The sequence below is a fragment of the Vigna umbellata genome, chromosome 4, assembly GCF_029865625.1.
Source record: "Vigna umbellata cultivar VRB3 chromosome 4, Vumbellata_1.0, whole genome shotgun sequence".
In the NCBI taxonomy this organism is placed as follows: domain Eukaryota; kingdom Viridiplantae; phylum Streptophyta; class Magnoliopsida; order Fabales; family Fabaceae; genus Vigna; species Vigna umbellata.
Window position 1 is genome coordinate 72,297,903 of NC_142168.1, and position 14,000 is coordinate 72,311,902.

Genomic DNA, 14,000 nt, shown 5'->3' on the forward strand with positions numbered 1-14,000 from the left:
ATCAATCTGAGCTGTCCTCTGTATCTTCCTCTTCCTCCTCATCTGCATCATCTTCAAATGCATCATCCTCATCAGCTTCATCTTCTTCCATATCTCTAGCTGAAGCTTCAGCTGCTCCAGCTCCTCCTCCATGCACTGGCTCCTCTGGCCAAGCTACCACATTATGGAATTCATCCATAGTCCACCTGTGGGCTGGAGGTGTATCATACATCCCCACAATCATCTCAGCAGTGGCCACCTGCCCTCTGTGAATGGACTGCAACTGAGCTCCTATAAGAGACATATACATGTCCCTCATCTGGAATGGCTCTGCTTCATGTGTCTCAGCAGATGTCTGGCTCTGTGCTGGCCCTCTCTCTCTGCGAGCACGGCGTGGTGGAACTGGCTGAGCTGCATCATCACCTCCACAGTACTGTCTATAGTAGGCCTCATCAATAGCTTTTCTTGGCCTCTCAAAAGGTGGAGCAGAAGTGTCCACCCCAGCTATCTTGCAAAGGTGCGTGATCAAAGAAGGATGTCCTAGTGGTGCTTTGTTGTTTGAAGTATTGGCGCACACACTAATCTCATCAGCTATCACCTGCCCAATATTAACATTCAAGTTTCTGATAGCATAGTAGATGAAGAATGCCCTGCTGAGAGTAATATCTGACACATGTGAACATGGTTGAATGTTGGCATGAGAAAACGCCATCCAATACTTTGCAAGAGGAGTCAAATCCGTCCTCCTAATGTTAACCACTGAGCCAGATCTATTCCTTTGGAAGTGTCCTCCAGGTATACACAGTACTCTCTCCACATCCTCATAATCAGCACCTTCCTCCATGCAAAGAGCAAACTGGCACTGCTCACCAGCCCATACAGTGTCCAGAAAATTATTAATTGAATCAGGATCATACCTGATAGCATGGCCTCTAACATAGCCCAAATAATTCTCAGCTGGATAATCACCAATCTTCTTTGCATTGGTGTAAAATTCCTTAACCACAGCTATGTTGGCAGGTGCAGGATAAGTGGCTAGCTTTCCCCAGTCATTCCCTAAAACTTGCTCTCCAAATTGAGGAGCAAGGTTAGGTATCATTCCAACCTTTCTCTCCATCAGAAGTCTCCTGTCCTGAACCACTTTAAAGTGCTTCTCATGTTTCCTAGAGAGGAACCTACTAGAGTGGGGTTGCTCTGGTTCCTTTTCCTTTCTCTTGTTTGCCATGGTTTTCAATCTTTTTCCGGATGAGGATGCCATTCCTACATTCAAAACACAAAACCAAACCACAGAACATGATGTTAATCATTAGTAAAACACAGAACACAACTCCTTTCGAAGCTAAACCACCGCTGAGGGCCAGAATTTCCCCTCAGCGCCACCAGTACCACATTCCAAATCACACAAAACCAGAAAAATCAAATCTGGCAGAGTGCCGCTCAGCGGCAGTTTACCCCTCAGCGGTAACTCTGCAGATTTTTGAAAAACCTGTTTTAAAGCTTTCCTAACTCCACCCAAATGCAATTTTCAGTTTTCCAGTTCATAATCATGCAGTTTAATCGGTTCAAACATCAAATATATCATCAAATCATGCCAAGAAATCAAAACCCCTAAATATTCATGCTTTGACCATCGTATTCAAAATCAAAACCCTAGAATGAACAAAATGCATTTTACTTACTTGGGTGGAGATACTAGATGCAATGAGAATGCTTCTAAGCTAGAATGCTCTCTCCCAACCCCAAACTTTGATGGCACACTAGTGAAAAAGTGAGTGGAAGAGAAATTTTCTTAAGAGGGAAGAGTGAAAAGATGTGGAAAACCTTGGAGAAGGTATGTGGGAGTGTTTGTGCAAAGAAAAGTCTGAAAGTGTGAGAGAATGCGCAGCTTAGGGTTTAAAAATACCCTAATGGGCTCGGGTCCCGCTAAGGGGAACAAAAACCCTATTCTGCGAGAGTACCGCTCAGCGGTAAAGTACCGCTCAGCGGCACTTTCGTGAAGTGCTCTTCTCCTTCTTTTCTTAACCTACGTGCCTCCTAGACATGCCCCTCACTGGCTCCCTGCAATTCAATGTTCAAAATGCTTATGCAAACCCTAACTAAAACAAACAAACAGAAATATTCAATCAACTGGGTTGCCTCCCAGGTAGCGCTTGTTTAACGTCACGAGCCTGACCCAAAATCCACCAACACCCATCAGTAGGTGTTACAGCCATTGTATCCTTCAGTAGATACTTAACCACCTAGCATCCTTCAGTAGATGCTATATCCAACAAAATAAATACAGAAATAATGTTCACAAATTACAAATTACAAAACCAAATCAAAAGTTTTTAAATTCACTGGGTTGCCTCCCAGCAAGCGCTCTTTTAACGTCATTAGCTTGACCCAATAAAGCTCAAGTTCCTTCTTCTTTGTAATTGATGTTGTTATTCCACCAACTCCTCAGCTGTTTCCTTTGAACTGTTTTGGTTCTTCTAGAACATGGAGACTTTATCTCTATCATCTCCTTCTCTTTAAAGCCCTTCACAACCCACAACTTGTTCTTGATTCTAACAGGTGTGCCAAGTTGGAGTCTTCTTTTCTTCCAGTCTCTAGAAATTTCTTCTCCTCTTCCAATCTCTTCTACCTTGGGTACCTGAAACAACAAACAATGGTTACCTGACACCTCAAGATTTTCATCTTTACGGCTAGTCATGGGTGCATCTCGAAATGCAGCTTTATAACTAGCTTCTTCCTCCTTTGCTTGCATCTCATCTTTGAAAACATCTACCACCACTCTCTCCTCTCTATCCTGGAGCACCACTATACCTTCATTTACATCTATGATAGCCCTGGCCGTTTTCATAAACGGTCTTCCAAGTATGATAGGTATCTTCTCAGTCTCCATCTTCATCACCACAAAGTCTGCCAAGAACTGAAGTTTGCCAACACAAACTATAATGTCCTCTACAATCCCACATGGCTCCTTTGAAGATCCATCGGCCATTACTATTTTAATCTTTGCATGTTTCATTTTAACTTTGCCGATTTGCTCCAGTAAAGAATAAGGTATCAAGTTAACACTTGAACCTAAATCAAGGAGAGCTTTCTTTACCTTTTTCTTCCCTATAGTACAAGGGATAGAAAAACTACCTGGATCTGACGCTTTAGGAGGGAATGACTCTTTCTTAACAGTTATACACTCTTTTGCCTCATCATCTCTACGTCTCTTCTTTGTAGAAATTTCTTCATCAGATTTTGTGTAAACTGCAATTTTCTGTAAAATCTGTTCCCAAGGTGCTTTATTATCCACCATTCTGAATAATTCTGTGAAATCCATTTGTTTCTCTTGATTTATTGGAAAAGGAAAATTATTTTTGCTCTCTATTTCTCTTCTTTCTTCTGTTTCTCCTTCTTCTAACTCAATTATCTCTTCATTCAAACTCTTTACCACTTTGCACTCTTCTCTAGGGTTAACCTCAGTATTAGCCCCAAAATTTCTATTTGGCCTTTCTTCCAATTGCTTGGTAATCTGACCCATTTGAATCTCCAAATTCTTTATAGCAGCTTCAGTGCTCTTTTGAGAAGATTCGGTTTTCTGTATGAATTGCTGAAGAGTTTCTTCCAACCTTGTTGATTTTTCATTAAGCATAGATAACTGTTGCCAAAAGGTTGGTTGTTGCTGCTTATTATATTGATTTGCCTGCCCAGTTTGTCCTTGACCAATGCTTGGATGTGGTTTCCACCCTTGATTGTAATTCCCTTGACGGTATGGAAATTGATTAGCCATGAAATTAACATCCTCCAAGGCCTCCACTGGAAAAGCACATTGACCATTGATATGATCACCTCCACATAATTCGCACAACTGAGTTTGCACCTGTGCAGCAGTTTTCAACTCTTTAGGTAATTGTGCAAGAGTTTTAGTCAGAGTCTCCAGCTGTTGAGTTAGAATTTTATTTTGAGCTAGCAAGGCATCATGTGTCTGTAATTGGAGAACCCCTTTTTGTTGCATAGAAACTCCTCTTTCGCTGTTAAGCTCATTATCACTAGTAGCCATGTTGTCAATAATTTCTATAGCTTCCTCTGGAGTTTTCCATTTAATATTGCCTCCTGCTGAGGCATCAAGCATCATCTTGGTTTGTGAACCAAGCCCTCCAAGGAAAGTTAAGACTACTTCCTGTTCTTCAAAGCCATGCGTGGGTGTTTTTCTTAGCAGACTTTTGTATCTATCCCATGCATGCCCTAGTGATTCTTCCATGCCCTGCTTAAATGAAGATATCTCTTGCTTGCCTTTTGTCACCTTTGATTGTGGAAAGTACTTGTTCAAAAACTTTGTTACCACTGCTTCCCACTCTGTGAAACTTCCTTCTGGAAAAGAGTTCAACCAAAGCTTAGCATTGCCTCCCAATGAAAAAGGAAACAAACTAAGTTTGATTGCTTCGTCTGGCACCCCATTGATTTTCACTGTGTTGCAAATTTCATTAAATGTAGTCAGGTGCTCATATGGGCTTTCATGAGATAACCCATTGAATTGATTACTCTTCACCAGTTGGATCAATGCTGGTTTGACCTCCATATTGGCTGCATTGACTCTAGGTCTAGCTATGCTGTTAAAATGTTGAGGTCCAGCTACATTAGTGTAATCAGCAAGAGTTCTTCTGATATGATTATTCTCCATATTTTCTGTGCTATTGTCAGAACCTTGTGGTGATGGTTGCAACAGAGTTTCCGGAGGAGGGAAAAGTTCTCTAGATGTTCTGATTCTTCTCCTCCGTCTACTGTCTTCTAATCCTTCAAGCAACGGTTCTGTTGTTTTCTTGCTCCTAGTTCGAATTGCCTCCTGCATACACAAGAACACAAAACCCTAGAAGATTTGGTTAGCACAAAAAGAAATAAAATAAAATAAAAATTCGAAATTTAAAAATAAAATAAAAAAAATAAGTCAAAAATAATTAATAATCACACCAATTAACCAGTTAAACCACGAGTCCCCGGCAACGGCGCCAAAAACTTGATGGACAAATTTATGAACACCAAATTATGATGTCACAAACTTGTTTTCAATCGGCAAGTATGACCGAATCGTTCAAGTAATAAAACTTGGTAAGACCAAGTATCGTTCTTCCCAAAGGACTCACGGCCTAGTTTAGTTATGTGATTTCTTAATTAACTAAGACTTACAAACGAATTAATTGGGGTTTAAAATGCAAGACAGAAAATAAACATGTATGCATGAATTGAGATCAATGGCAAAAAGCAAAAGATAAACACTTTCAATGAAATTTATGTATGGATATGTTGTTGGGGTTCAATTTCATCTTATCCACTCTCATATATTTTAGGAATTCAACGATCAAATCACCATTGTTAATGCCACTCTCTAATGTACCTTTCCAGAAGGCTTCTCCCTAATCACGAGTTCATACAATTCCTAGCATTCCTAATGATTAGTTCATAAGTACAGGAGCTTAACGACAACCAATATAAAATTGGGAGAAATTCCCCGGATCTAGACTTCCCCGTACGTTCCCGTATCGACAAAACCAATAATCATGCATCGAATGAGTTAAACCATGCAAGCATTAAACAAAGAGGAAAAACCCTAACTAATGATGAAAGAAAGCATAAGTCTTAATTAAAAGATGTAAAAACAGATTCCATATATGAGAGTTTCACAAGACTACATTGATTCCCCAACAAACATAAAGAGGTTAGTTCACCATATTCATGGTGAACCTAGATGAATTATAATGAAAGAATGAAAGAGATAGAAAAACCCGTGAAAGAGAAGAGGAGAGCTGTCACCATCTCCCAATCTACCCCAAGGGGTGGAAAAGTGTGTTTCTACTTCCTTCCAGCAAAAGATACCTAACCCTAGGAAACCCTAAAACTTATGTATCATTCGTAAATTACAAAAAAGTCAAGTCCAAGCCCATTAAAGTGCCGCTCAGCGGTAAACTGCCGCTCAACGGTGATTGCGTGACTTGTTTTCTCCCCTCAGCGACCATTTTGCCCCTCAGCGGATCTCCCGTGACTTCCAGAGTACCGCTCAGCGGTAAACTGCCGCTCAGCGGTGAGTGCGTGACTTGTTTTCTCCCCTCAGCGGCCATTTTGCCCCTCAGCGGACCTCCCGCAAACTCCTGAGTGCCGCTCAGCGGTAAACTGCCGCTAAGCGGTGACTTCGGCTTCTCCTTTTGCACTTTTTGTTGTCTTTTCTGATTTCATCTCTCTCCTTCTTCACTTCTTTTACCAAATTCACCTTAAAACCTGCACAAAAACACTTAAATCAAGCATAAACCTGTCCAGCTCTCTTATTTCCAAAAATATAAAGAAAAGCATGATTTCAAGCTAGTTTCTAAGTGTAAAGGCTGCTTTTAGTGTCAATTTTAATCATGAAAATAACAGTTTTTCAACTGTTATCAGCTTTATTGGATAGCAAAGAAAAAAAAAAAGCAGCCACATGCACATCCAGCACCATAGAGAAGCCACGGCTGGAATAAAAAAAAGTGGAGAAGGTGGATTTGTTTTAGTGAAGTAAGGAAAGGAGGTGTATTGATTGACAAAGGGAAGGCCACGTAGAAAGCTACCCATTTTTCTTTGGATTAGACACCTAAAAGAAGGAGACACAGTTTACATGGTAGAAGAAATTCCAAATTCATTTTCTGCATGAGATACGGGAATGATAGATCAACTTTGGAATATTTTATTATATGTTCAATTGGAAGGGGTTTGCAGGAGAAGTAAATGCCAATTGCTTTTTGGGAAAAAGACAAGAAGTGGTAAGAGTTTGGAGTGGTAAGCACGTGGTGGCAGGAGAGAAGCGGCCCAGAGATTTCTAGCTGCCACGGGGGATTAATTGGAACATTGTTTAAGAAAGGAGGGGTGCAGGAAGAAAAAAAAAACCACGTCCAGATTTGGTAGTAAAAAGAGGTGGCATCCAGCCGCCACTTTTGGGGGAGGAAGGGAGATTTTCTTTTTGGGCTGAAGTATGTAGCGGATTGAGAGAGAAAGTAGTAGTGTCATGGTGCAACGGTGCTAGAGGTGGGTGGTCCAGCTGCCAGAGGAGTTCATTTTATTAGGTGGAGGCCGTGAGCTTGGGAAGGTTGGAGTAGGTGCTGTCAAGTCCTGCAAGCTGCACACGGTCCAGGAAGAATTTTTTTTTCATTTATCATTTAACTTGCCTTTAGAAATTCGGTAGCAGAGATGCATTGTTAGCGGGAAGTGGTGCACACACATACAGACAATTCATTTTTCTTGTTGAAAATGCAGATTTACTTTGCAATTGGTATATGCACAAGGCAACCATGTCAAATCCAAATTTGCTTTTAGATAGTTGTAGTTGCTGATTTCATCCAGGACTTATCTTTTTTTTTTTCTTTTCTTTGAGAAACTCACGGTGATTTATGGACATGTGTCACGGCTGGAATACTGCAGTAAATTTATTTTGTTTGAGAATGAAGAAGTAGATTAGGTGTGTGTTACGTAAAAGCTTTCTTCTCCTTGTAAAAATCAAACATCTTTTTCCTAAAAATCTATTAGCATTTAGTCAACATGTAGGACCTTTTCTTACATTTGAATTTGTCTCTTTTAGTATTTTTGGAAGAAGATTGCCGTGGGTAGAATGGTGTGCATACAAATTAATTTGCTTTTCATTAAGAAATATTAATTGAAGTGGAAGTAATGTTTTCTTTGTAAAATCAAGTGGTATGGATGTAGGAAGGCATGGTGTTGGATGAAGGAACCTATTCCAGTTTTTGTTTTCAATGAAACATGTCACGACGCATATGAAAAGTTTTAAAGGAAATTTTAATTTCAAATTTAATTTCTTGTACGTTTTATTTTTACCCTTACTGTTCAAGAATTTTATTTCAATTGTTGAATCCTTCATGAATTTCATTTTCAATTAAGTGTTTTTGTTTGTATTGTCTAATGTCTTTTACCGTGTGGTTTTACTTTCCTTAAAATTCATTTCAACGTTTTTACTTCAAAGTTTTTAATTCTATTTCATTTAATTTTCAGTTTTAATTTATTTTGCGTTTCAAAACAACAATCAAACCCCCCCACTACGTGTTGATCTTAGACTGAACCCATTTGGTCCTTGAGAGACGACCTAGGAGTCACTTCCTAGTCTATACTGCATTCTTTTATGCACAATTTTTGTGGGAGGTGCGACCCTCTCATCAAAATGGTGTCGTTGCCGGGGACCAACGGTTCGGTCTTAGGTCTTTTGTTGTGTTAATGTGTGTTGTGTTTTGTCTTGTCTTGTGATGTGATGTTTTGTTTTGTGTGTACGTGTCGCATGTTCAATTGTGTTGTGTTTTGTTTGTTTCGTAATTTTTAGCATTCCCTTTCTACCTTTCCCCTTCTCTTTTCATGTCTACCTATTTTGATTTTGTGAATACTGCTTATTCTGCCAGTGCCTCTGATTATGATTCTCCTTCTGCATGTTACTTTGATTGTGATTCATATTCTGCTGATTTGTATGTTGAGAGCAATATGGCTCATCCTCCGACTTCTGAGAGTTCTCTTTGGGAACCGGTTCCACCTTCTGAGTATGATGTTCATTGCGTTCTCAAGACTGGACTGATACATTTGCTGCCTAAGTTTCATGGTTTTGCAGGTGAATGCCCACTCAGACATTTGGAGGAATTCCACAACATTTGCTCTTCAATGAAGCCTCCACATGTACCGGTTGATCACATGTTCGTAAGGGCATTCCCACATTCATTACAAGAAGCAGCAATGGATTGGCTGTATTGTCTTCCTCCAGGATCTATCACTTCTTGGGAAGATCTTAAGCATATGTTCTTGGATGAATTCTTCCCGCTCAGTATGGTTACAGCAACGATCTTGGATGGAATGACCCTAGTTTGGGATGGTATGATTCTCCACAGCAATATCAGGAAGCACCATCTCAGAATGCTTGTATGCCTCCGCTAGTCCAGCAACAACAACAGCTGCAACTTTATGAGTCTGCCCAGATAGCTCCTCAACCTTCTACTTCTGAGCTTACATTGCAGGAATTGTTGGAGCAGATGACCATGCAGAACCTTCAGTTTCAGCAAGAGAACAGAGCACACCTTCAATGTTTGAGCAATCAGATAGGGCAGATGACCACTCAACTCAATCAGGAACAGTCTCAAGATTTAGAGGAATCACCATTTCAGACTGTTCTAATTCCTGATGATGATAGTGGCATCAACATAGAAGATGGGGAGAAGAGTCATGAGCTTATTGTTGCGCCACCTACTTTCCCATCGCCCTATGGCCCTACTCTTGCACCTAAGGAGACTGCTGAAGATCTTGAGGACCAGGCAGGTATAAGCAGTAATTTTGAATCAGGTAGACAATTTTCATCTTCCACCACTTTTCCAATCTTTAGGGAAGTGGAGGAAAACATACCTAATTTTGACTATGTTGTCGATGATTATGCTGTTGATAGGTATGTTGGTGATTGTATTGTTGATGAGTCTATTTTTAATTCTTCCTCTCTGCACGATGAGAATCAATTTTTGATATCAAATTCGTATGTTTATTCTCCATGCACTGAACATGAATCTGAATCTGTGGTTGATATTGTTTCTGAATTTGAAATTGATTCGTGTTCTGTGAGTTTATCTGTTGTTCAGCCTGTTACACTGGGATTGGGTGTTATTCCCCTGTGTGTCAATTCTTTGGAACCACAATGTACTAACCATGCTGCAGGAGGTACATATGAATTTGACCAACATGCACCCCCAGTGGAAGACAAGGGTGCTTACATACACAATAGTTTGAAGATCAGCAGGCACCTGTTGAACCTGCTCATCAACAATCACTGCATAGATCCAGCTGTGGAAAACATTTCACTGCTAGATCAGATTTGGAGGATGAAGCAGTTCGCCCTCAAAACCTCCTTGCTGGATACTATGGCGGAAAACATCTCCCTGAAAGTCCAAAATTGGCAACTGTCACCATGACCAGGGGAGTTTTCTTTCTCTCTTCTCCCCCTTTCCCTACTTTTATTGCACTTGTCCATGATCTGTTGACTGTTTTGATTTCTGGTCTTATGCTTATGACACATTGAGGACACCGTGTAGTTTAAGTGTGGTCTATTGGGGGAGATTCTGATTTTTCTTTGTTAGTTTTTGTTTTCCGTGTTAAATTTTTTCTTTTCTAGGTAGTTTTTGGTTTTGTTTTGTGTACAGTTTTACATGTTTCTCTTGATTTTTAGACTTTGTTTGGGTTATAGACTTATCATTTCCTTCACTTGATTGATACTTATATGTTTGAAATCCTTGCTTTTCTCTGCTTGGAAGATGATTATGATTTTTGAGAGTTGAATTGATTGCGACATAATTACCCTGTGTGAGATTTGAGCCACTTTATGTTCTTTCTTGTGTGTGATATGTCTCTTGATTGCTTGCACATATGCCTTGGCTTGACTCTTGTTGATAATTCTTGATTGATATGCATGTTTGGAAGTGATAAAGGCAGTTTTGTTCTTGAGCCTCTCTAGCCAAATAAGCTTACCTTTCCTTTGATAACCCCTTTTGAGCCTATACTTTCCTCATTTCTTTGTTTTGAAGCTCATACACTAGCCCTAAGTGAAAAACTATGATTACCTTAACCTTAGGGAATTTTGGAGCTTTGGAAGTGTTTTGGAAACAAGTGTGGTCTCCTTAGGGATTCTTATGAGTTGGCTAGTTGGTTCCTCTTACTGTTTTGTTTTTGTAAATCTTGTCTTTTACAGTTTTGTTTTGAAAAGAGAGAAAAGAAAAGAGACAGGATGAAAAAAAAATATGAAAAAAATGAAAAAAAAAATTGTGTGAATAATGGAGTCAAGAAGAGGATTGAATTAGAGGTTAAAAAAAAATTGTGTGAATAATGGAGTCAAGAAGAGGATTGAATTAGAGGTTTTGGGTGTGATTTGATTGTGTTTACACTTGTTCCCCATTGCTCCTCTATTTCTTTTGGTTTATAGCTTCTCATCCATATGTTATCCTCCCATGTCCTTGGCCCCATTACATCCATAAAAGACCTTTTGATTTGAACATGCATATGTTTTGAGTGTTGATATTAGAGGCTTGCCAAGTCTATTGTTGCTTGCTTTCTTGAGTGCATTGAGTTGAAATTCTTTACCCGAGACACTTGAGAGATACAGTGATAGTGCATCTGTGAGGTTCTGTTGCTTTTGATTCACCTCTTGAGCTGATTGATCATTTTGCCATGTATTGAATTGCTTGGATGATTTCATGAGTATCTGCTTTCTCTGATTGATTCTGTGTTGGATATTGTCTACTTCTTTTCTTGGTCCAGATTCCTGGAGAACTGTGTAATTTTGTTTCTGTCCTTGTTGAGTTTTTGTTGTCTGTCTGTCGAGTCTGTGTTAGCTCCCTGATATTTGAGTAGTTCCCTGGTTTTCGTCTTGGTTTTGCCTAGGAGTGCAAAAGACTAAGTGTGGTCTATTTTGATGAATCAATATTTTCTCAATTTCACTTAGCTTATTGTACCGAATTTAATCAGGGAATTGTGCTAAAACGTCCGGTATTATCCTATTTTTCCTAATTGTGCTAAATTTGATCGGAATCTCTTATTTTAACTAATTTGAATTATCTGAGCTAATTATTTTACAAGGAAAATTTGGAGATACAATTTGGGACATTTGAAGGTTAAATGAGAAATGACAATTGAGCCCAATGCATCTCAGTTATTTCAATTTTCGCACAGTGCTGCGTGAAAGTTGTGTCAACTTGTGTGTCCTCGTTTGAGTTCAATTCTTATCCGTTTTCCATGCAATTTTTTTTCATAGTTTCGTATGGATGTCTATTTTCACGTATAGTTTTTATTTTGTTCAAATTCGTTCTGTTCTGTTCCCAGTATTTTTTTTACTCCCCTATGTCAGTCCAATGCTTACTGTTTGAGTGATTTCTAATCTGTTTGCATTTGCTCGCTGTTGGGTACTTGTGGTGGCTAGGAATTGATAATTGGACAGTGCTAAAACCTCCCAACACTCTTAAACAAGGCATACAACAGCTTGGCTTTATTGGATAGCAAAGAAAAAAAAAAAAAGCAGCCACATGCACATCCAGCACCATAGAGAAGCCACGACTGGAATAAAAAAAAGTGGAGAAGGTGGATTTGTTTTAGTGAAGTAAGGAAAGGAGGTGTATTGATTGACAAAGGGAAGGCCACGTAGAAAGCTACCCATTTTTCTTTGGATTAGACACCTAAAAGAAGGAGACACGGTTTACATGGTAGAAGAAATTCCAAATTCATTTTCTGCATGAGTTACGGGAATGATAGATCAACTTTGGAATATTTTATTATATGTTCAATTGGAAGGGGTTTGCTGGAGAAGTAAATGCCAATTGCTTTTTGGGAAAAAGACAAGAAGTGGTAAGAGTTTGGAGTGGTAAGCACGTGGTGGCAGGAGAGAAGCGGCCCAGAGATTTCTAGCTGCCACGGGGGATTAATTGGAACATTGTTTAAGAAAGGAGGGGTGCAGGAAGAAAAAAAAAACCACGTCCAGATTTGGTAGTAAAAAGAGGTGGCATCCAGCCGCCACTTTTGGGGGAGGAAGGGAGATTTTCTTTTTGGGCTGAAGTATGTAGCGGATTGAGAGAGAAAGTAGTAGTGTCATGGTGCAACGATGCTAGAGGTGGGTGGTCCAGCTGCCAGAGGAGTTCATTTTATTAGGTGGAGGCCGTGAGCTTGGGAAGGTTGGAGTAGGTGCTGTCAAGTCCTGCAAGCTGCACACGGTCCAGGAAGAATTTTTTTTTCATTTATCATTTAACTTGCCTTTAGAAATTCGGTAGCAGAGATGCATTGTTAGCGGGAAGCGGTGCACACACATACAGACAATTCATTTTTCTTGTTGAAAATGCAGATTTACTTTGCAATTGGTATATGCACAAGGCAACCATGTCAAATCCAAATTTGCTTTTAGATAGTTGTAGTTGCTGATTTTATCCAGGACTTATCTTTTTTTTTTCTTTTCTTTGAGAAACTCACGGTGATTTATGGACATGTGTCACGGCTGGAATACTGCAGTAAATTTATTTTGTTTGAGAATGAAGAAGTAGATTAGGTGTGTGTTACGTAAAAGCTTTCTTCTCCTTGTAAAAATCAAACATCTTTTTCCTAAAAATCTATTAGCATTTAGTCAACATGTAGGACCTTTTCTTACATTTGAATTTGTCTCTTTTAGTATTTTTGGAAGAAGATTGCCGTGGGTAGAATGGTGTGCATACAAATTAATTTGCTTTTCATTAAGAAATATTAATTGAAGTGGAAGTAATGTTTTCTTTGTAAAATCAAGTGGTATGGATGTAGGAAGGCACGGTGTTGGATGAAGGAACCTATTCCAGTTTTTGTTTTCAATGAAACATGTCACGACGCATATGAAAAGTTTTAAAGGAAATTTTAATTTCAAATTTAATTTCTTGTACGTTTTATTTTTACCCTTACTGTTCAAGAATTTTATTTCAATTGTTGAATCCTTCATGAATTTCATTTTCAATTAAGTGTTTTTGTTTTTATTGTCTAATGTCTTTTACCGTGTGGTTTTACTTTCCTTAAAATTCATTTCAACGTTTTTACTTCAAAGTTTTTAATTCTATTTCATTTAATTTTCAGTTTTAATTTATTTTGCGTTTCAAAACAACAATCAAACCCCCCCCACTACGTGTTGATCTTAGACTGAACCTATTTGGTCCTTGAGAGACGACCTAGGAGTCACTTCCTAGTCTATACTGCATTCTTTTATGCACAATTTTTGTGGGAGGTGCGACCCTCTCATCACACACAGCAAAAGCATAGTATACCCATAACCTACAGTGTTCGTTAGGAACAAAACTACTCTGATACCACTAATGTAACATCCCAAAAATACAGTGCAAAACTATATAATAGAATAATCACATCGAATAATATCACAGACCAGTCTTACAAAATAAAGAACCTACACTTGTGGCCGAACGGACTTACAGAATGATAAGAAAGTTAAAACTGTACAAAATAAGCAAACTCCGACCGAACAGTTTACAAAAGGTCTATAC